Below are 20,977 nucleotides of genomic sequence, written 5' to 3'. Positions count from 1 at the left end.
TGCAAGAAGAACAGTAAAAGCTTCCAGGAAAATGAGATTTCACTGCTTTTATCATACTGATTACTTTGAATTGTTCTGCAACTCGCAAGAGTAAATGTAAGACTTTGGAGGTGAAGGATTCAAGTCAGTTTGCCTCCTGAAATACCCAGGCTGAATTTCAAACATCACGGGTAATCTTTTGGAGCTTATTTTTTCCAGAAGCAGTGGACTGGTAACTGCCAATTCGAGGCTAGAAATAGCCTTTATTAAAGTTATATGCTGATACAACGGAGACCAAAAAAAAAAAACAAACTATATGCTATATTAATTGATTAAGAGTTTTTCCATTCACTTCTATGGTAATAATTTATATTTTGTTGCCAGGATAATTTACATGAAAGGTGGGGTTTTTTACATTGTAATAAGATCTCTGTAGACTCTGACTGTTATATTCCATGGCTGATATTTTTCACACCATCCTACTGTGAATAAAATACAAGTTTACTGAACAATGCACATTTTCAGGACTTGGCTTTGATAGTCAATTGCCTCAGTAAGAACACAAAAAAAATTCCAAAATCTCATTAAAAACAGCTTTATGTATAGTTTCATTATTTTTCTTCAAATTATAGGATAGTTTGTAAGAAAAGCAGTTGGAGTCACTGGGATTACTTTTATTTTTTTCTCTCTCTAACTGTAAGAAAATGATTCAACAGATGTCTCATTGCATATTTGTTTTAGACCAATGTGATTTAAAAACTCTAAAAGTATAATATCCTTTAAAATTAAACTTGGTATTGTAACATTGTGAGAATTTTTGTTATATTGTAGTGTATCAAAAAGCTTTCTATAAATTAATTAAAATAATATAAAAAGTGAAATTTTAAATTCACCAGATAGAGACAGACATCAGAGGAGAGTAATATTGTAAGCAATATTGCAAGAAAATATTTTATGAGTACTTTCAGCCCCTTATCCCTCTTCATATTTACTGTCAAATAATTCAAACAAATGCCTCCTAAAGGGAGACTGTAATAAAACTGCTGTAACAGGGATAAGAGCATATTCAGTACACAATAGTTTTATATTATTCTAAGCTTGTGCTGTTGAGCTAGGGTTTGGATTATTTTAGTGTAAAGACAGCAATTCCAATTAGTTCCTTTGATGTTTTAAAGTTTGATAAATTCTGGCATTAGTCTGTATCACATGTTGATCTCTATAAACAATAATTTAATGGCAGTGTCTGATAAATCAGAGTGCTTGAAAGGTGTGAGGCTTTATGTGAATGTGCTTCTGAAAAAAATCATAATAGCATTGAGCACATTACATGTACACTGCAGACTTCAATTTATTAGTTTTGGGAGGTCCAAATATCTATGGCTATGAGAGGAATTTATCCACTAGTTCTGGACACACTAAATCCAAAAGTAAGGAATATAGTGGATGGAATTGGGATCTGCAGCATGGTGAATGTTGCTGCTAATGACAATTTTGAAGTTGGGAAACTCTTAAGTCTGTTTTGAAGGGTATGTTTCTGTGGTCCCCTAACATCTTCTGATTCTACTTGACCTTAAAAAATATACTGGACATGTGAATGGGACAGCAAAGCTATTTTACTCATTTCACATACTCATAGATGGGTAAGACTGATCCTTCTTGATAATCCCCAAGACTCAGCTGGGGCCTTGAGAGTCCCAGAACCTTTTTCCAAGAGCTTTGTAATGTTCCTTTTGTAAAGTTTTGACCTTTCATTCCTGTTATTTTTAATATATGTTTTGAATCATCTGGCTAATATTATCACTCCTGGGTTTTTTTTCCAGCAACATCAAAAACCCATTAGCATGTAACTTTATGTCTTTGTGGTGCATTGATCACTGCTCCTTACTGTAATACTACCTAACTATATCACCTTCATAAATCGTTGTGTGTGCGTGTATATAGGTATATATACTTATATTAAACAGAAGTGGATATCCCTTCAACAAACATATAAAAATCCTCTTTTTAAAGCTTTATAGTCCAAGAAAGTCTTCTACACCATGTTTTAAACTGAAGACAGTAAATTTTCCTTGTTGATCAAGGAAGTGCTAAAGTATATTGAATATATTTGCTATTTTTCACCGTGTCTGTTCAGAAACTTTGCAAAATGAAGATATGTTTTTGTACTTTGAGTACCAGATTCTCTCCATAGATTTCTGGCCCCAGGCATCAGTGAAGTAGTAGACATTAAGTTTTATATTAAAGAGAAGTGTGGAAAAAAATGAGCGCATTGAGAATGCAGGCTTAGTAATGCAAATTTTAAAAACTTTTTTAGATGCTGTTTACCATTATTCCATCACCTCTGCCCTCACACCACTTTTGATTTGTGCTTGTGCACAGCCAACTTATTTACCACCTGGCTCATGGACTGCTTCCAGCTGAATATTAGGCAGCAAGAATTTGGAATAGACACACCATTGGCTGGAGTGATGGATGACCCACTCTTGCCCGTTTAAAGGTTCCTATGTCTCTCTACAATGTTCAATATATTCACTGTGCTGAGTAGTCATTTTACCTTGAGAAGTTAATGGTTAAGCACTGAGGTGGAAAATATCCACTGTATGAAATGCAATCAGAGGACTGATGGCCTGCTTTGTCTTACTTGCCAAAGATATGAAGACCCTCCAGTTCTACATCAATCACTCTTTCCTTCCAATATCCACATAAAAGCACTGGGAAAAATTATGAGACATCATCTAAAATACCAACAACACAGATCATTTTTTGTCCCAATGGATAATAAGTCTCTTATTCTGTAAAAGTTACTCTCTGTCAGATAGGTCCCAAGTTAGAATTAAACCTGTTCAGATCCGTAGCTAATGCCATAAGAAATGCATAGATGCATTGTTTTTTCTACTCTCTCTAACTAAAATTCCTTGTCCTGTCCCCTACCAGGTTTTCTTTAGGAAACTGAAACTGTTGATGTTTGATGAGTTTTCTCATAAATGTCATTGAGATCCCTGCTTCCCCCTCCTGTGTGTTTCCTTTTAATGTCTGAGCTAAGTCAGGAGCTCCTTGTTTATCCATGCAGGCCTCCTACTGCTGCTGCTTGATTTCCTGCTCATTAGTATGGACTACCCTTGAGGATGGAGAAAGTGATCCTTGATAACGAGCCAGCTCTCCCTCACCCCTCTTTTCTCCAGGGACGTATTGCGTGACATTCTTCTAAGCAGATCTCTGAAAAAGGCCAATGTCTTCTCTGCTGTAGTCCAGGTTTATGATCCTAATTTTACCTTGTTCCCTCCACTCCATCTTCTGAACTCCAGTCATCATAATCACTGCAGCCAAGGGTGCTCACAGCCTCAGATCCCGGAATGGCCCTTCCTTGTTTGAAAGTATGACATGAGCAAAGCAGCTCCCATCATTATCTACTCAGTCAACGCACACCAGAAGATATCACTGTGATTCTAATTCCCCATGAAGACCAGGGCCAGTGAACATGAAGCTTTTTCCAGCTGTCTGGAGAAGACCTAATCCACTTCTTTCCAACCAGGCAGTTTGTAGCAGATATCACCTGTGTTGGTTTGTCCCCTATGCTGACACACAAGCTCTCAGCCCTTTTACCACCTATCCCACAGCAGAGCTCCATCCATCTCTGCTGCTCCCTCACATACAGCATAATTCACCCTTCTTGCCACCCTTTCCAAAAAGCCTGTCTCCATCCATCATAATTCTCCAGTTGTGTGAAGAATCCCACCACATTTCTGTGATTCCAATGCCCTAATTCCTCCTATTTGTTCCCCATGCTGTGGGCATTAATGTACAGGCACTCTAGGGAGGCACCCAGATGTTCTTATTTCCCAGAATGGGTACGAGAGCTTCCTTCTCTCATAGTACTCCAGGGTACATAACATGGATGGGGAGAGAGGAATATTAAGAACATGTCATATCACAGCTCTTCTTTGCTGCCAGGGAACTCCCCTTGCAGCACTAAGTAAATAATGTTGTGACCTGGGACTTCTGTATGCTTCATAAATTCTGCACACAAGCAGACAAAAATCCTCATTTGTTTCTGAATAGTGGAAAGCCTGGATTGCTACTTAGGGATAACAAACATGTTTCCAGTGGGCTGAGACTACATGATCTTTAGATTGGCTCATCATAAATTCAGGTTTCCTGGCAATTTAGTTTTCCTGGGGATAAAGCACTAACTTAAAAAAGCGCTCACCACAAGTTAAAAATACAGAAGCCATTTTGGAGAGACAACTGGAGGCATCACTTGACCTGTTGAGTCCTGTCTGATTCTCCTCATAGTATCAGATTAATTCCAAATAGGGTTTTTTGTGCTGTAATCTATATACAGATCAAGAGCCACAACTTATTTAAGTAAAAGACCAAGAGTTCCCTCAGTATTTCCATAATGTGCTACAACAATTCAATTGTCAAAAGCAAATTGAACTTTTGAAAACTCTACATCCTAAAACTACTCCATTCCTTGCTTGCTGGTCTAAAAGTAAAGAGTTCCCTTAGTCAAATGGTGAAAAATTCCACCCACTAATATTACTTATATTTTCTTTTTCTTAGCTCTAATCTTGCATACACTTGTCAAAAGCAACAGGGATGGAGATTAGGAAATGCTTTGATGACTTCATAGGCAGGCAGGGGATAAATGGGATCCTGCTGTTTCAGGAGGCTTTTAGGTTTGCAACACCTGCTTTAGGTCTACACTGAGGGGCAGAAAAAGACACCATCAAGAAGACACAGTGCAGTAGATACATCCATTTGTACCTGGCAAAAAAGAAAATCACTCAGCGTACCTCATGTACTTCTTAGCTGTGCAAGTTTATATTATTCTGCAAAGGTAGAAATAAACTTATTTTTAGGATACCAGATTCATTAGGAGCTTTAATTCCCAAATCTACTGGTGCTTTCTTATTCACCATAGCTTCAGCAGGATGCTATTTGTAGGTGAGCTGATATTTATCATTAGTTTTGATATCTCTATGTATATCATGTGCAACATAGCTTTAGAACGCTTGCAGTTTCAAAGTTTGGGAAAGTTGACATATTGAAATTTATTTAAGAAAGGATAACATTTATATATTGAAGTAGATTTAAGAGTGAGATAAAATAACTCTTCATTTTCTTCTTTTCTCCCTCTGATGTTGTTTTGAGCTATTTGGGTTTGTATTGTATTTCATTTTTATATTGGGGTTTGTAATGGTTTCTTCTGTACCACCATGTATGGTTTGTCCTTGCTCCTTCTCCCCTCCCATTCTCCCAGGCTGGAATGTAACCCAACTCTGTTCCCCTCCCACCTTATCCCTGATTTGGTAGTGGCTTGTCCCTGCCTCTAGCCCCTTCCCCCGGATAAAAGCAAGGAGAGCAGGTGGATCGCTCTTTCTGGGCTCTTGGGACAGGGACTGGACTGGGCTCCTGACCCTGAGGGGGCAGGACCCCAGAATAAAGCCGTGATTCCCCCCTGACCAAGAGCAGACTCTTTCCTTTTGCCATTAATGGACGCCTGCTCTCTCTAAAGGAAAAGGTTTGCAGCCTCTGGGATCTTTACGGCCCTGAGGAAAAAATCCTTCCAGCTGTGGTTTCTTTCTCAAGCTAGCCAAGGCAAAAATGGAGCCAGGGCTCCGGGAGAGAGAGACACACATCACTCCCCAGCAAGACATGGATCTTGAGCAGTACTTAGCAACATCATGTCACTGTAATAAATATATCTTTCTTAGGTATATATGCAAGGTATCATTGGGTGATGCACAATCAAAGCTACTATTGTTCCGAAAGGGCACAGAAATGGGGCCGGGGGGAAATTTTGTAATGGCTCAGAGCTCCTTCCTCTGTGATTGCTTTAATTTTTATGTTAAACTGTGATAAATGATCCAGCGCCACTCATTTCACTTGAAGGTTATCTCAGATTATCTGAAAATAGCTGGTTTGGGGTTTTTTAAGACTAGAATTCCTAAAGGTATTCAGACACTGGGCAAATCTCATCTCCTGCAAGCTGACCCTGCCAAACCATAGGTGTCTTGGGTTTTGCCAGATCATCAAGGTCCTGTGTTTATTAAATGGATAAGATAGGAGCCAGTATCTTTTGCAGGCACCTGCCTTGAGCACCCATTTTAGCAGGGGATAAATTACCCTCTGGAAGTTTCTGTCCATGTTGACTGCAGAGAATGTAAATGGTCAGTTTGCACTGACTTAAATGACTGGAAACTTAGTTTATAGAGGTATAAAGTTAAGAGAGGTGAATTTGATTTGTAAATACTATCTTATGTTAAAATCTTTGTCTTTTTTAAGGAGAGAATACTGTTTTATTACAGTGTAGCTTGAAGGGAAGAAGTCAGAGCTGCCCATTATAATGGAAACATGAGAAAATCAATGCCTTGTGCAGAGAATAAACATGCAGGTGAAAAACCCTCCTCATAAAAGGTGTCAGTTAGCTGGTTAATCAGAAAAGAGAGCAGATTTAGGCTTTAATGGAAAAAGGTATTAATACAACTTTTCCTTGAAAGAAGGTAAACATATCTTTGAGTAATGGTTGGCTGAAGAAACAGTGGATGGACTGAGACAAAGTTTTAAATATGTTTGTTTTGAGGAGACTAACAAATAGTGATGCAGTTTTCTGATTTTGATTTTTTTTTCTGAATGTATTTTGTTAAACCAGGGGGAGAAAACCTAAACCCCTAGTAAACCCAGATGAGGTTTGTTCCTTAAACGAGTATAGCACGCACACAAATGTCTAGCTATCTTAAACTGCTCAGAAATGGTTAAACACATGGCTAAGAAAAAGAATTATTATCCTGGCTCTGCAGTAGGTTTAGAATTAAAGTAATCTGTTTTATTTCTGGAAACAATGTGGCCCCTTTTCTTATTGTGGTCATGTTAGAAAGAGGAGTGAGCTGTTATGCAAACAGGCTACAGGGAGCTGCAGCCATTCCCGGGGGGGCTTGGTGCATCCTGGTGTCCAGCTCAGCTGGATGGAGATAAAGCGAAGGCAGGCTTGAAAGGGGAGCATTATGCAGTTAATCTCATGCTGGCTTTAAAACTAACATCTCTGACAGAAAGGGTCACAACAAAGGAATGATACAGGGAAAAGGGTGAGGAGCATGAAATAAGTGAGGTGTCACCGTTCAATGAGCAATTTGAACTGACACATGCAATTGTTTGGGGTGGACAGTATCTGACTCTGTGCAAACTGTATAGCATGGGTATGTTCTCAGCAAGGAGCAGACTACAGCTCCTGCTATGAATAATGGAAAATGTCTCCCACATTCCTTGTTCATCTTCCTGGTAGCTCATAGTTTTGCATCATTGTAAATTCAGTAAGTGCCATTTTTACTACTGTTATTCTCAGTATTTCATCACTAGTGGAATAATTGGGGCTTTCTTCGTGGCAACATTATCTTCAATGACAGGTGAATCTCAAGCATATGGAATTTCATTTTGGTTTGGACAGGAATGCTAATATTTAGATGATCCTTTGAATCATACATGAACTGGAAGTCTCTGAACCTGAACTGAAAATGTGACACATACAGTGTTTTTCATGAGTTTTTGAATACTTTTGATTTGGGTTGCACCTAGAAATACAGAGAAAGCGATGTCCCTCTAGTATGCTGGCATTGCAAGTGGGGGAAAAAGGAAAGCCTTCAAAATTTGTCTAGGTTGCAGAAGAACGAAGTCCATCTTACTATATGCAGGATTTTAAAATTAGCAAGGATGTAGTGTATTTTTCTAGTTTAAAAAGCTGAGATTTTATATCTAAAGAAAAAAAAAAAGTTGTCTAAAAGTAGCTTGATGAGTGAAAATCATCTTGTCTAATTACAGAGTTCTAAAAGTTGGATATCTGAGTCTACTCTCCCTTTATAGTTAATAGAATCATCTTCAGAACACCATTTGCTGACCTGTCTTAGATGCCTATCTTAGGATGAGATGAATGGCTCTCTGGAGACCTCTGTTTCTTTCTACTGAAAAGAACTGAGGATAACAACATTTTCAAAACACTAAGGCTGTGAAATGGAATTTCAAAAAACTTTTAATCAGACCATGTGGAAGACAACTAGAGTTATTTCTGGCATTGGCAGGGGTCAAGGACAGGAGTTAAGGAAAACAGTGCTGTGCTTCACTTAAGTTTTGTATTCATTTATGGGTTTATTATTGGTATGGCTGGAAAGAGTAGAGATAGCAATTTGTTCTACATCACTTTCAAAATAATTTAGAAAAAATAATTTGTATTCCAATCCAAATCTTTGTTCCATTTTTTATTTTATCCCATTATTTCTGGACTTCTAGCTGTCTGAATCTGTGAATTCAGAAGTGGTACCCAGATGATGAAGAGAAAATAGATCATGGTGATAGGATCTTTTTTATTTTTACCCTTGACCATTTCAGAATCACTTTGCTGACTGCTTGACCTCAATTTTTTGTAACTTCTAAAATCATAGAATCTTAGAATACCATGAGCTGGAAGTGACCCACAAGAATCATTTAAGTCTAACTCCTGACCCTGCACAGGACAACCCCAGGAATCACACCGTATGCCTAAAATAGTTGTATAGCTTTGAAGACATGCTCTTTTAAATATTTTTCCCCATCAATGTAGTAATAAAGGGCTCTTCTTTTCTCTCCAACATGGATGACCTTGAGCTCTGAAAATATATATATTCACATATGTAGATGTGTATGCGTATATATATATACACACACACATATATATAGCTTTATTTATTATGCAAAATCCAGGAGAATAAAACTGGTGCTATATTACACTGGGAAATACCAAACCACAGTTTTTCAACTGGATCCACAGTGTAAGTTGTAACACAGTTGGTAAGACCATAGCCGTCTTACAGTTACAGAAAGAATGCTTTAGGTAATTTAGAGACCTCAGGGCATTTACCATTCACACCTTTCACTTCCCATGCTGTAGCAACAGAGCTGCACTATTCAGTTATCTGGTTGGCAGTCAGGAGATTAAAAAAATATTTCATTTTTGTGACTGTGGATACTGAGTAGTTATTTATGTCAATGGAAATTGTGCATGCTGCTCTTCCATCATGGCTTGTGTCAGAAATAGTGTGGCCATCAGGAATAGGACAGCGACCATCCTGCTGTACTCAGCACTGGTGAGGCCACAGCATGGAGCCAGTATTCAGCTGGGGACCCCTCACTACAAGAAAGATGCTGATGTGCTGTGAGCATGTCCAAAACAGGGCAAAGGAGCTGGTGACAGGTCTGGAGCACAAGTCCTGTCAGGAGCGGCTGAGGAAGCCTAGCCTGGAGAAGAGGAGCCCCAGGGAGGACCTCCACAGCTACCTGAAAGGTGGTTATAGTGAGGCAGGGGTCAGTCTCTGCTCCCAGACAGCAAGTGACAGGATGAGTGGAAATGGCCTCAAGTTGCAGTAGGGGACATTCAGGTTGGATATTAGGAAAATTTTCTTCACAGCAATGGTAGTCAGGTGTTGGAATAGCCTGCCCAGGGTGTTGTTTGGGTCACCACCCCTGGAGGTATTAGAAAGATGTGTAGATGTGGCACCTAGAGACATGATTTAATGGTGGATATATCAGTGCTGGGTGAAGGGCTGGACTCAATGATTTTACAGGTCTTTTCCAGCTTAGATATTTCTATGAATCTGTGTGACTTCTAGTACAGTCTGCAGGGGCAGGAACGTTAGCATGCTCAGAGCATGGTAAGCTTCAAATATTCCAGTGTCTTCCCTGGAAAAGACACTATGGGTCTTAACTGTAAGAGGTAGTCAGTCCTGAAGTGGTTGAGTGGAATGGCAAACAGGTGTTACATGTAAATGTTCAGAATATTCCCCAAAACTCCTGTGTGACAATGCTTCTCAAGTAATGAGGTTACCCATTTTCCTCATGTTAACTTTAACCACGTGCTGTCACTGATGGAATTCTCAGGGAAGCTGAAAGCTGAAGAGCACACTGTCACAGGGGGCATGCAGAGAATGAAAGCCATGCATGAAGCAGAGCTCCCACGCGCCAGCCCTGTTCATAAAGCGAGACCATCACACTCACAGGAGGCCATGGAGGGAACATCAGCTGCCAGATGAGGGAGTAAACATGAGTGGCACCTGTCCAGGATAAAGGAGTTATTAGTTATATTTTCCAACCCCTTGAATGGATTTTTAATGACCACATGTAGCCAGAACTTCAGTTTGACATTGTTTCCAAAAGCTGACAGGATATTCATAGCTTTGTTCTGAGTTTTTACAAGCTATCATGGTCCTGACTGGGAGGGAAAGAGTGGCACATCTTTAATTGCTGCTGAACTCTGCAGCACCTGGGAGCTGCTGGAAGTTTGCCATCTCCCTGCCAATAAGACCTGGCTCAGCTAATTTTGTAAGCTCTGACATGATCTCAAATTGGTGTGATGTTGCTGCAAATGTTGATAATGTAGATAATGTAACACCTTTATCAAAAGCATAAGGAAAATTTATGGGTGGGGGGTTTTTTGTTTGTTCGGTTGGTTGGGGTTTTTTGGGTTTTTTGGGTTTTTGGTTTTTTTTTTGTTTTGGGGTGGTTTTTTTGGGTTGGTTTTTTTTTTTTTTTTTCCTTTATTGAGCAAGCTGCTCAGTGGATGAGACTGACAAAAATGTGCAAAGAACACATACTACAGTGTGCATGGATGTCTGATCATCTGCATGGATGTCTGATCATATGAATTTCATTTTGAAGAGCTGACAGAATGCTTGGACAAGTCATTCTTTGTTGCTTTAAGTATGCGAAAGTGTCCCTGTCCTGTCTTCCTGTATTTTTTCTAAGGCCACTTGCTCTTCAGTTGCAATTCATGTTATATATATATTATTATTATTTTTCTTATAAAGAAAACTACTAACATCATTCTGTAAACATATCAAACAAATACAAATGCTTACTGTTTGAAGAGAGAAGTTCCTCCATTGCATAATCTGCTAGTATAGGATGTATTAATGGTGAGAAGTTAAAATCATTTCACCTCTAAATGGCTGTTCTCATTGTTATTTGAATTAACTGCTGTCATTGACTTAAGGTCTGAAACTTAAGCCGTAAGTGATAGTTTGAGAAAATAAAGTGAACACTCCCTCCAGCATTTTTGTGTAGGTTAGTAGAAACTGAAGTTCTGAATGGCATTCTTCTGGTTTTACATAACATTCACCTACTTCTCTAAATAACACTTATATTTCAGCTATGTCTGAATCAATTGGGCTAGGACAGTAAAAGTGCATTAAATGAGCCCCCAGTAGACATAACACAGCAAGAGCAATACATTTTTATACTTTTAAATCAAATATTGTGAACATCTGGGGGAAGAGGTTTTATTGCATGTTAAATGCAGAACTTGGAACTGGCAAGTCTTCCATCTTGGTCACTGACTTACCTAAGAAATCTGGTGTTTGCTGTGTATGTGGTTACAGTGGCAATCTACATTCATAAAACTCTGAAATGACATGACCCTTCATAATTCAAGCTCCTACCAGCCCCCAGCAGCTGGGGAAGCTGGGAACAGTAAGTACCACCTGCATCTGGCTGTGGCTGCAGCTGGCTCAGAAAGGCTCTGGTGAAAGACATAGCCAGGTTCCAAATGCCCAGAAAAACATCTTCATAGCTGTCAGTGAGTGACTATTTGTGACTGACTGTATCTGTCCTCGTCTCCTCCCTGTGGAATCTGGTACTAGACTTTGCAATTCTTGAGATTTTTCAATTAAGTCTGTTTGTGTGCTTCTTGAGTAAGCATTGGTTTACTTTTTTTTTCCTAAGTGAATAAATTCAAATCCATCTAAAGTGCAAGGATGTGGTGAGAAAGAAAAAAGGAAGGAAAATCCCACCTTAGCTATGAGGGACGACTTATCTCACTTTACAGGCAAGAAATCCAATAGACTAACTTGCCTGAGGATCAACAGCAACTTTGTGGCAATGTCCTATCTCCTGAATGCCCAGGTTGCAAAAGTTATCTTTCATCAAGGCCAGCAGTCATTTAACATAGAGAGCTACCTTATTTTTAAAGACACATAAGTAATTCATGCTAATATGTAAAGGAATTTACTTCAATGGAGAAAAATACTGATTTCCAAATGGTTGAGAGCATGTTTGCAATATGCAAAACCATCTCTGTATCTGGAAAGACTGTTATGCTGTCATGAACTTCTTTGTATAAATTAAAATCATCATGTGCTGTGACACTGTTTTCTGTATCTTATCTCTATTATAGTAAGTCAATAAAAATATGTATTCTACCAACTGTTTCCAATTGCAAACTGAAATTCTGTTGAGACTTACTTATCCAGTACAGTAGGGGTCAAATCTTTGGAGAGGGTGAGCAGCTGGGACTCCTATGGCTTGACTGATTAGCACCATCTTCCTCTGGAGACCTGAATTTTACACAGTAAATGATCTAATCACCTACCCGGGTTTAGAACTACCACAAGTTAATAACTGCACTGCAGCCATAGCTGCAAAATATTACTCAGTAAAATAAAAGAAATGGAAATAATCTCTCTTGAGTGCCAATAATTTAGATTTACAGGGTAATCCATATGTATTCCAGCCCCTAACAGATTGCCAAAATACTGTTTGGAGACTTCTATTTCAAATCTAGTACATTTTAATATCATTTCAGAGGTTACAAAATTGAGGAATAAATTAAAAAGCTAAAATGGGGAAAACAAACATTTACAGATTGGATTTAGGCATTCAGAAGTGTGAAGCAAAGCTCCCTCATTTGAAAGGACTTCATTAATGTTTAATTAGCTGAGTTGCAAACCAGAGCTCGCTCCCCAGCATCCCCTTACCCAGGCACAGCAGAAATTGCTCTCCCTCACAAGGGGGGAGGCTGGCTTTGGTGGGGTTATTTAGCAGCATCTCAGGGATGGCATTTTTCAGCAGCTGGTCTCAGGGCACTTCACAATGTCATCCTAATTGTCACCACTGAAGTCAGGGGATGCATAGAGTTACCAAGCAAAACAAGTCAGTGATCTGTGTGCTGACAAGATACAGGTCTTTGTTTTATGAATTACTGGAGGTGAGACCTGGCATTTTGAACATCAGTTCATTTTACTCATTGGCTGCTGGGTGCTAGCAATGAGAGCCCACTTTCATGGACACAATGGTCATAGAGTGCTATACCAATATTACATTTTTCTAGAAACAGAAAATTACTGTAGTAGCTCAGGTGTTCAGGGATAATTTTTCACCGATTCATTGAAGCATAGTAATTTCAAAAAACACTTCGCAAACAATAATTCAAAAAAATCAAGAAATAATTTTCAAATCATTTTAGAAATATTGCCCAAAGTTACCTGAATGCTGTAATACAGAAAGTCTGTTGCTTAAAGGTACAGTTCATAATTAATTTTTTCCGTGACACGAGTCAAATACAGAGATTTCACATTGGGCAGGACAGTGTCTCTGAGCTTCACCAAAAGAAGACCAGAATACATTAAAAAACATTAACCTTCTTGCATCTTTCCAGCTAGAGGCACTATGTTAATGGGAATGCCCATTGAACTCACTGGAGTTGTGCTACTTTCCTTTGAAAGTGTCTGGTTCAGTGCCCTTGGTCTGGTCCCTTGTTCTTGTGTATTGCAGTGTCTGTTATGCTATTCATGGAATAGGCTTAACCAAAAGACAAAACAAACCATGACCATGGAAAGCAATTTGGCCACTGAGTTGAACTTACCCCATGTCTGCTGCACTTGGCTGCACAGCCGATGTGTTTCCAAACCACAAAAAAAGCCACCCTTCCAAGGGAGCAAAGCCACCCTTCCAAGGGAGCAAAGCCACCCTTCCAAGGGAGTAAAGCCACCCTTCCAAGGGAGTAAAGCCATCATTCTAAGGGAGCAAAGCCATTGTTCCAAGGGAGTAAAGCCACCCTTCCAAGGGAGCAAAGCCACCCTTCCAAGGGAGTAAAGCCACCCTTCCAAGGGAGTAAAGCCACCCTTCCAAGGGAGCAAAGCCACCCTTCCAAGGGAGTAAAGCCACCCTTCCAAGGGAGTAAAGCCACCCTTCCAAGGGAGCAAAGCCACCCTTCCAAGGGAGCAAAGCCACCGTTCCAAGGGAGTAAAGCCACCCTTCCAAGGGAGCAAAGCCACCCTTCCAAGGGAGCAAAGCCACCCTTCCAAGGGAGTAAAGCCAGCGTTCCAAGGGAATAAAGCCACCCTTCCAAGGGAGTAAAGCCACCCTTCCAAGGGAGTAAAGCCACCCTTCCAAGGGAGCAAAGCCACCCTTCCAAGGGAGTAAAGCCACCCTTCCAAGGGAGTAAAGCCACCCTTCCAAGTGAGCAAAGTCACCGTTCCAAGGGAACAAAGCCACCCTTCCAAGGGAGTAAAGCCACCCTTTCAAGGGAGCAAAGCCATTGTTCAAAGGCTCCAGCAGGTCAAAGCAGCAGGACCCATGCTTGATTCGAGCTCTCTGCTCACTGAGGGCCACCAAGTCAAATATGGCCTTCATCACTTTACTGACTAGCCATGGTTTCTAAGAAAATTATTAGATGATAACACACTTTGTAAATCTGAGGTTCTGCTTCGTATTCACATGTGCCTAAATACCTCAGAGTGTTTCTTCCTGGACAGAAGTATACAAGTATTTACTGTAATAAATACAACTGTTCACAAGATGGCTTGGAAAGCAAAGTTCTTTTAAGAACATTATGGATATGATACATTCTAGTAAATTGATTTTGTTTCATGCCAAGATTTGAACTCATGGTGACTTACCAAATAAACCCCAAGTAATCTGAAAACTAAAATTTTATTAATAACCTTTTCCCAAAGAAAAACTGCAGTCCTCATCTAACAGTGTATTTTTTTCAGAGAAAGTCAATTTTGGAAGCCTTTAAATTCCCTAGGTTAAAATGCTCATATTGTAGCAGATCTTAAGCAAACAATCATTGATAAATTCAGGGCTTTTTCTGAAATGAACTCTGAAGATAATATGCAGTGGACAGTACAAAGTGATAGCAGGTCCAGCAAAGGCAAGGGAGATAAAGGAAAACATTAGAAGACAATGTAAATATGATGGAGCTTTCAGAAACAAATCTTGCTTTCCCTTTGGTTACAATAACTGTCAGGAACAGCCTGAGAAAGAAAAATCTCTTCATTCATGTATGGCACATTGCTTTAATATCAAAGTACACAGTTTTAGATCCAACAGGAAAGGTTAAAAAAATATATGATTAAAGAGAATCATCAAAGGAAGGAAGTCAAAAAGGTCAGATATTTCCAGTTACTGACTGATTGGCTTGGTCAATGGCAGTGATCATTAACTGCCAAGAAGTGCCCTCCCTGTCACCCTCTCTTACATAAACAATGAAATACACAACAACGTGGATCAGAAGCTATTAGACGATCACATGTGGAAGCTGGTCTCTCCAAAATGCCATGGCATTTACCGTGCTAAATGTTATACTGGTGTTCTTGCTCTTTCTTTCTCTCTAGTTCACCTTCTTTATTCCCTCGTGCAGTCACACGCATACATTGGGTGCACAAAAGCCCTGAGAACATGCCACTGAATGGCTGGTGGCTGTCACTGTGCCACATGAGGAAAAAAAACCTGAGATGGATCAATTGATTAATCTTGTCTTAATATATAACTGAGGGGACATGAAGATTTTATAAGCAAGGAAAAAAAGGCATAATATTGGATATGGTAACTTTTGTGTTCAGCAGAAGAACTGCTGGGAAGAGGGAAAACAAATAATTATAAAAAGAGAAAAGAATCAAGGAATTTTTATTCCCCCCCCCCCCGTGCTGGGTACAAGCACCTGGATGGCAGAGAGCCTAGAACTGGATTACCTTTGAATTTTCTAAATTGTTTTCATGAGAGGAGATTTTTTGACCTGTATGATTCAGAGAGAAAGCTTCTTAAAGTTGAGGAATACTAATTAAAAGAAACCTTTCCTCCTATAGAGATGCTCAGGAATACATTGACTGCTCAATACTGCTTACTTTTTTTAATACTTTTCCTGACTAGGTCAATGTGTTGAACAGAAAAAAAAAAATCATAACCTTCAGCAAGGAATAAAATTGCAAGTCCTGGAAAAAACACATTCTTTCCTTACATTTTAAGGTATCTTTTCAAAGCAACCAAAACTATTTAGGAATAAATAAATAGCAAATTTCAAAATTAAAAAAGCATGAGGTTTTTCTCCCTGTTTTTGCTTATGATTTTACAGAAAAGGATTCATTTTTCCTAGTGCCGCATGTATTTTTTCAATTCTTTGTTGTATTTGACTGTTGAAATTTATTTTCTGTGTGGGTAAAATATTTGGTTATAAAAACCAGTTAAACTGATAAGTAGTCACAACAAGCCACAGCAATTTTTTTCCTCTTGTAGGAGGCTGAAGGATTGACAGCTGGAGAGATATTTTCCTGTGTCAGTATGTGCAGGGATGTTGAGCAATTTCTCTGGAGAGGATTGATGCTACTTATTTGTATCCCACCAGCAACCTCCCCTGCTACCTGGTGCAGCTGGCCAAGGCTGGAGCTAGGCAAGCACTCATATGTCTTTTCCATTTGTTTAAAGCTCATTAGCATCCATTGAGCTGTGCTGTTCCAGCTTCAATATATCAACGTTAACAAAACATTAATGCTGTACTCTTGAGGTAAAAGAAAACAAAGTCTCATTTGAAATACAAACACGTAATGAAATGCAGTCTGTTGCCCCCACTTCAGATCCCAGGGACTGATGGCAGGATCTTAGTAAAACCCCAGGCAAGCTGTGAAACTCTGACGTCTTTGCTAACCTGTATCTGTGGAACCACAGGTATTTAGAAGCAGCTGTACCTCCTGCAAAAGGCTCTTGCTGTAGCACCATAAAAGAGCTGTTGAAGCTTTTAATCTGCAAGCTCCTACCCTGGGAAGCTGAGTTTGTGATGCACAGCTGTTGTACAGCCCCCTGCAGCAGCGCTGAAAGACGTGGCTGAGAGTGGGGTGAGGAGAGACAAACCCACACAGGTGGGGTGCCTCTGCTGGGACAGCCCCAGACCAGGAGCTCAGAGCCTCCTTAACCCCATCCTCCCCGGGCAGAGCCCGGTGGGCCCTCAGCAGGTGCCTCTCCAGAGGGTTTGCATCAGGAAAGCTCTGGGACACCAGCAGGGCCTTTGGGCTCCCCTGGGAAGGAGGGACTGGCTGGAAAGCCCTTAAGTTCCTACCTGATGCTGCCGTGGCTGTCACTCACAGAGAGGAGAATTTGTCAGTAAAGCCACAGTGGGACCTAGCAGAAGTATTTGGAAGGAAAAGATTCCTGAATAGCCTGGGCTGCAATTGAAGCCAGAAACCATGCAGAGATAACTTGCCTTCACATTACAGAGCTCTAACCCCGAAGCCCTGGGATAAAAAAGATGTCATTTAAATGAAGGAGCAGTGTATAGCATGCATTGATTTTGGAGGGAAGTAATTTATTCAGCATTTCAGCATGCTGGGAATGTTGGTTCAGCAGGGAGAGGCTTGTTCTGTGCTTCTGAAATGCTCCCCGGACTCTATGTGGAGGATCATCTCAAGAATAATTAGCTCCTGTGCCTGTTCATCCGGAAAGGCAAGGGGTCCATACGGACACTGCAGGTGTAGGTAGAGGGCAACTGCTGTGTTAGAGAAAGCATAGGCAGACTGATGAAAAAGACATGACCAGTCTTTGTGTTGATAAATGCAAAGTGCTTCCTATAAGAGTTTTGTGGGTTTGGTCTAGGCTTGTTTTATTTGGATTTTATCACTGATAAAGCATATATAGGAAATATTTAAATGTTTGAATATTTAAAGGATTTTTTTTTTCTCCATACTTGCGCTCTGTGAACAGCCATTAAATTTCCTGGCAGGAATACAAGTGATAAATATGAATAGCATTTTATATGGTATTCATAGAAAAATAATTTTAACATTTGTATTCACAGAATTAAAGGTTCTTTTAATAGTCTGTCATGTCCCCTCAGAAAGAAGGAACTACAGCTCGTGACTTTTATAATTTGATTTTTGGAAAGTGTTTGCAAAGCATAGGCAGCAAGTGAACAGCAGATAAAAAACTAGTGCTGAGATTCTACTAATGACTATATTAAATATTATAATTTTTCTTTATAAACAGAAGGGGAAAATAATCAAGAGCATTCGTTATTAAAGGTTTTATAGCATTTTTTTCTTTTGATGGAAAGCTCATTCAAAGATATTTGCATGTATGCATTACTTAGCAACATATACCTCCCATGTGGCAATTCATGGGATACAACCTAAATGCTTGTCATGCAAGTAATTAAATATTTCAGTGTGACATGAACAGGGTATATGTGACATGCAGCATACCAATAGCAAGAAATGTTGCAGATGATTTACCACAAAGGGAAAAAAGGGCTGTAACATGAACCAATAATTTCTTCACTTAATCCAGGAGTAAAGATAAAAGGAGAAGAGAAAAATACAGTTAACTCTTCCCCAAGGTGTTTGAATGAAGAAAGTGCTGAACTGTGAATCAGAATTGAATAGACAGAAACATTAGCTCTTTTCAAAAGGATGTTTGCCTTACAGAGATCAGATATTGTAATAGCACAGATCTGGCTCCTTGCCTATGCTTTGCAGCATGCAAATGAGTATTTTTCTTTCTCAGAAGCTCTGCAGTAAAACCCACCATGAAATCTCAGAAATATACTGAAGAACTCTCTGAAATGACCACCAATTCTGCTGTCAAACATCAGAAACTGATGCTTGATAGGCAAAGCTGCAGGTAAAGGCCCTCTGTTCCAGACTCACTGTCAGTGGAAACACGAGCAATGAATACCTCTGAAAACAGTGCTCAAAGAGGCACATTTTCAAAGGTGACTCATGATGCAGACAGGTGCCAGACAACTATTCTAAAAAAATTTCTCCCTGCTGTTGAATTGAGGTGTGCAAGAACATGTTTTCATGGTGGATTGCAGAGGAGAGTTACCCCGAGTTCTTTGAGAGCTCTAGTTTGTCGTGCTGAAGAGCACGATGTCTCAGCCCACGTTAAGCTCTGCTCTGCCCTGCCACACACAGACCTTTGCAAACCTGAGCTATTTTGATACTGAAATTTTATTGCAAACTGAAGCTTTTCTGCAGCTGCACCAGCTAAGCATATTTTAATCGTCAGGACCACTGGAAGCCGTGTTTTGGTTGAATCTCCCAGTCTGAAAGACCAACAAACAGCTGGCCAATCTCAGGACAGAACAAAAAATGCGTTTTCAGCTTATTAACTTTGTCAAGACTGAAGTTGCCACTACAAACTGTGCCACTGGCAAGGTTGGGTGTTAAGGTGGAAGGAAGGAAGGACACGAAAGAGGAGGGAGACAAATGTGTTATTGCCCATTTAACTGTGTATCTGATTCCCTAATAAAATCTTTCACGCTTGTACTCTAATTGCCTGCAGCTCTCTTGATTTCATCAACATCAGGATTTTGCTTGTTTGAGGTCTGGACTTCTGAAAGTCACTTTAATTCATTTCTCATAAGCTACTTCTAGCATATTTCCTCTCCATTGTCCTGTTAACATCATCACAGAGTCATTTATGGTGGAAGGGACTCCTGAAAGTTTCTCTTCCAACCTTCTGCTCAAAGCAGAGCCAACACTGAACACATTGTCAGGTGACCTTCTGCCAAGGCTGTCAGTCCCCGGTCTTTTTCAAGAGAGTACCATTTGTCATAATGATTTACTTTCAGCTATGGGTCACCATCTCAAAGACCACTGCATTTTTCATGTCCAACAAGAGCTCAGTGCCCCATTTCTGAGGGCACCCATCCTTCCACAAAAACAGGACAATGGTCTAGTGTGAGACAGATAGCCATAATCACTTACACTACTCTTAGATAAACTGGAACAGCTGACTGAAGCAAAGGATTGCATAATCCCAATATCCCACCCTTTAAAATGAATGTAAGCTTCACAGTAAATTCAAACATAGCATAACTCAGATTAACAGTGAGATGCTTGCCATTCCCATCTGTACCTTCCCAGTAAAGTATCATTTACAGAGTTGATCACAGAACAATTTTATCCATTTGCCTTTTTGGAGACTTTACCACAGTATGCAAATATTTCAAGGACAGAAATGGTTTCGAAGTTTATTCAACATGAACATGTAGGAAAAGAGAAAATAGCAGGCATGAGATATTTAGGGCAGCCACTGTGAATTCACTGTAGGTCTGGAAAGACTGTCAATACTGAGGGCTTGTGGCAAAATGCTGTGAAAGTACAGGAACAAAATCAATTGTAGCCAGATTTTTTCCCTCCCAGTACACATGACAAAATTATTTACAAGTGGCTTATTTAAATCTAGCCAGAAGTCAGCTATTTCAGTGGCCTATTGAGCAGAAAAGATCCTCTGTGATTTAAGGAAGGTCACAGATCCAGTTATATCACCCAGATGATCTCTCTGACAGAGTATTTGTAACACTTACTCTACCTTGCCTTTGTTTTAAAGTAGATGGCTTGTGACAGTGGGTTTTACTGCCATTTTATGTTGGCATTGGCTAGAACTTGCTCTATCCTGACATAACCTTTCACATAATGATGATGAGCGTAGTGTGAAAAAAAACAAACCAAGAGGGAACAACACATCTCATCTAGAAGCAAAAAAAACAGTCACTAAGACCACCCTTTCAGAAACCCTCGTCTAACCTAAAGCTAAAAACTGCTTTAAACACTACCCACACTGCAGTCATAGATTTCCTGCTCGGCACCTCTCCATAATCTCAATGCAAACTGCTGCAAAGGCCGGCAAGCTAATAGCTGATCTGGCTCAGTGCCAGTCTGATTTTGACTGTCCCCTTTAAAAGTCTAGGGCATCTCTGCATTGGCAAGTAGCACAGTATAATTGGAATGGATCTGGAGAGTGAAATGGTGGGTACAGAGCAGCTGAGGGCCAACCTGTACACATTTTAGGGATATTACTTTGGGCTATCTGTCACTTGGGCCCTACACAGGTTGGTGTGTAACAAGGTGTTGCCTTGCTGGACACCATTGACTTGGTTCAGCAGAGGGGCATGCAGTTTGTGTGCTCCAAGACCACCCTATTC

The sequence above is a fragment of the Hirundo rustica genome, chromosome 2 (genome assembly GCF_015227805.2).
Source record: "Hirundo rustica isolate bHirRus1 chromosome 2, bHirRus1.pri.v3, whole genome shotgun sequence".
Classification (NCBI taxonomy): Eukaryota; Metazoa; Chordata; class Aves; order Passeriformes; family Hirundinidae; genus Hirundo; species Hirundo rustica.
The sequence above is the reverse complement of the archived record's forward strand: the minus strand, read 5'-3'. Positions refer to the sequence as shown.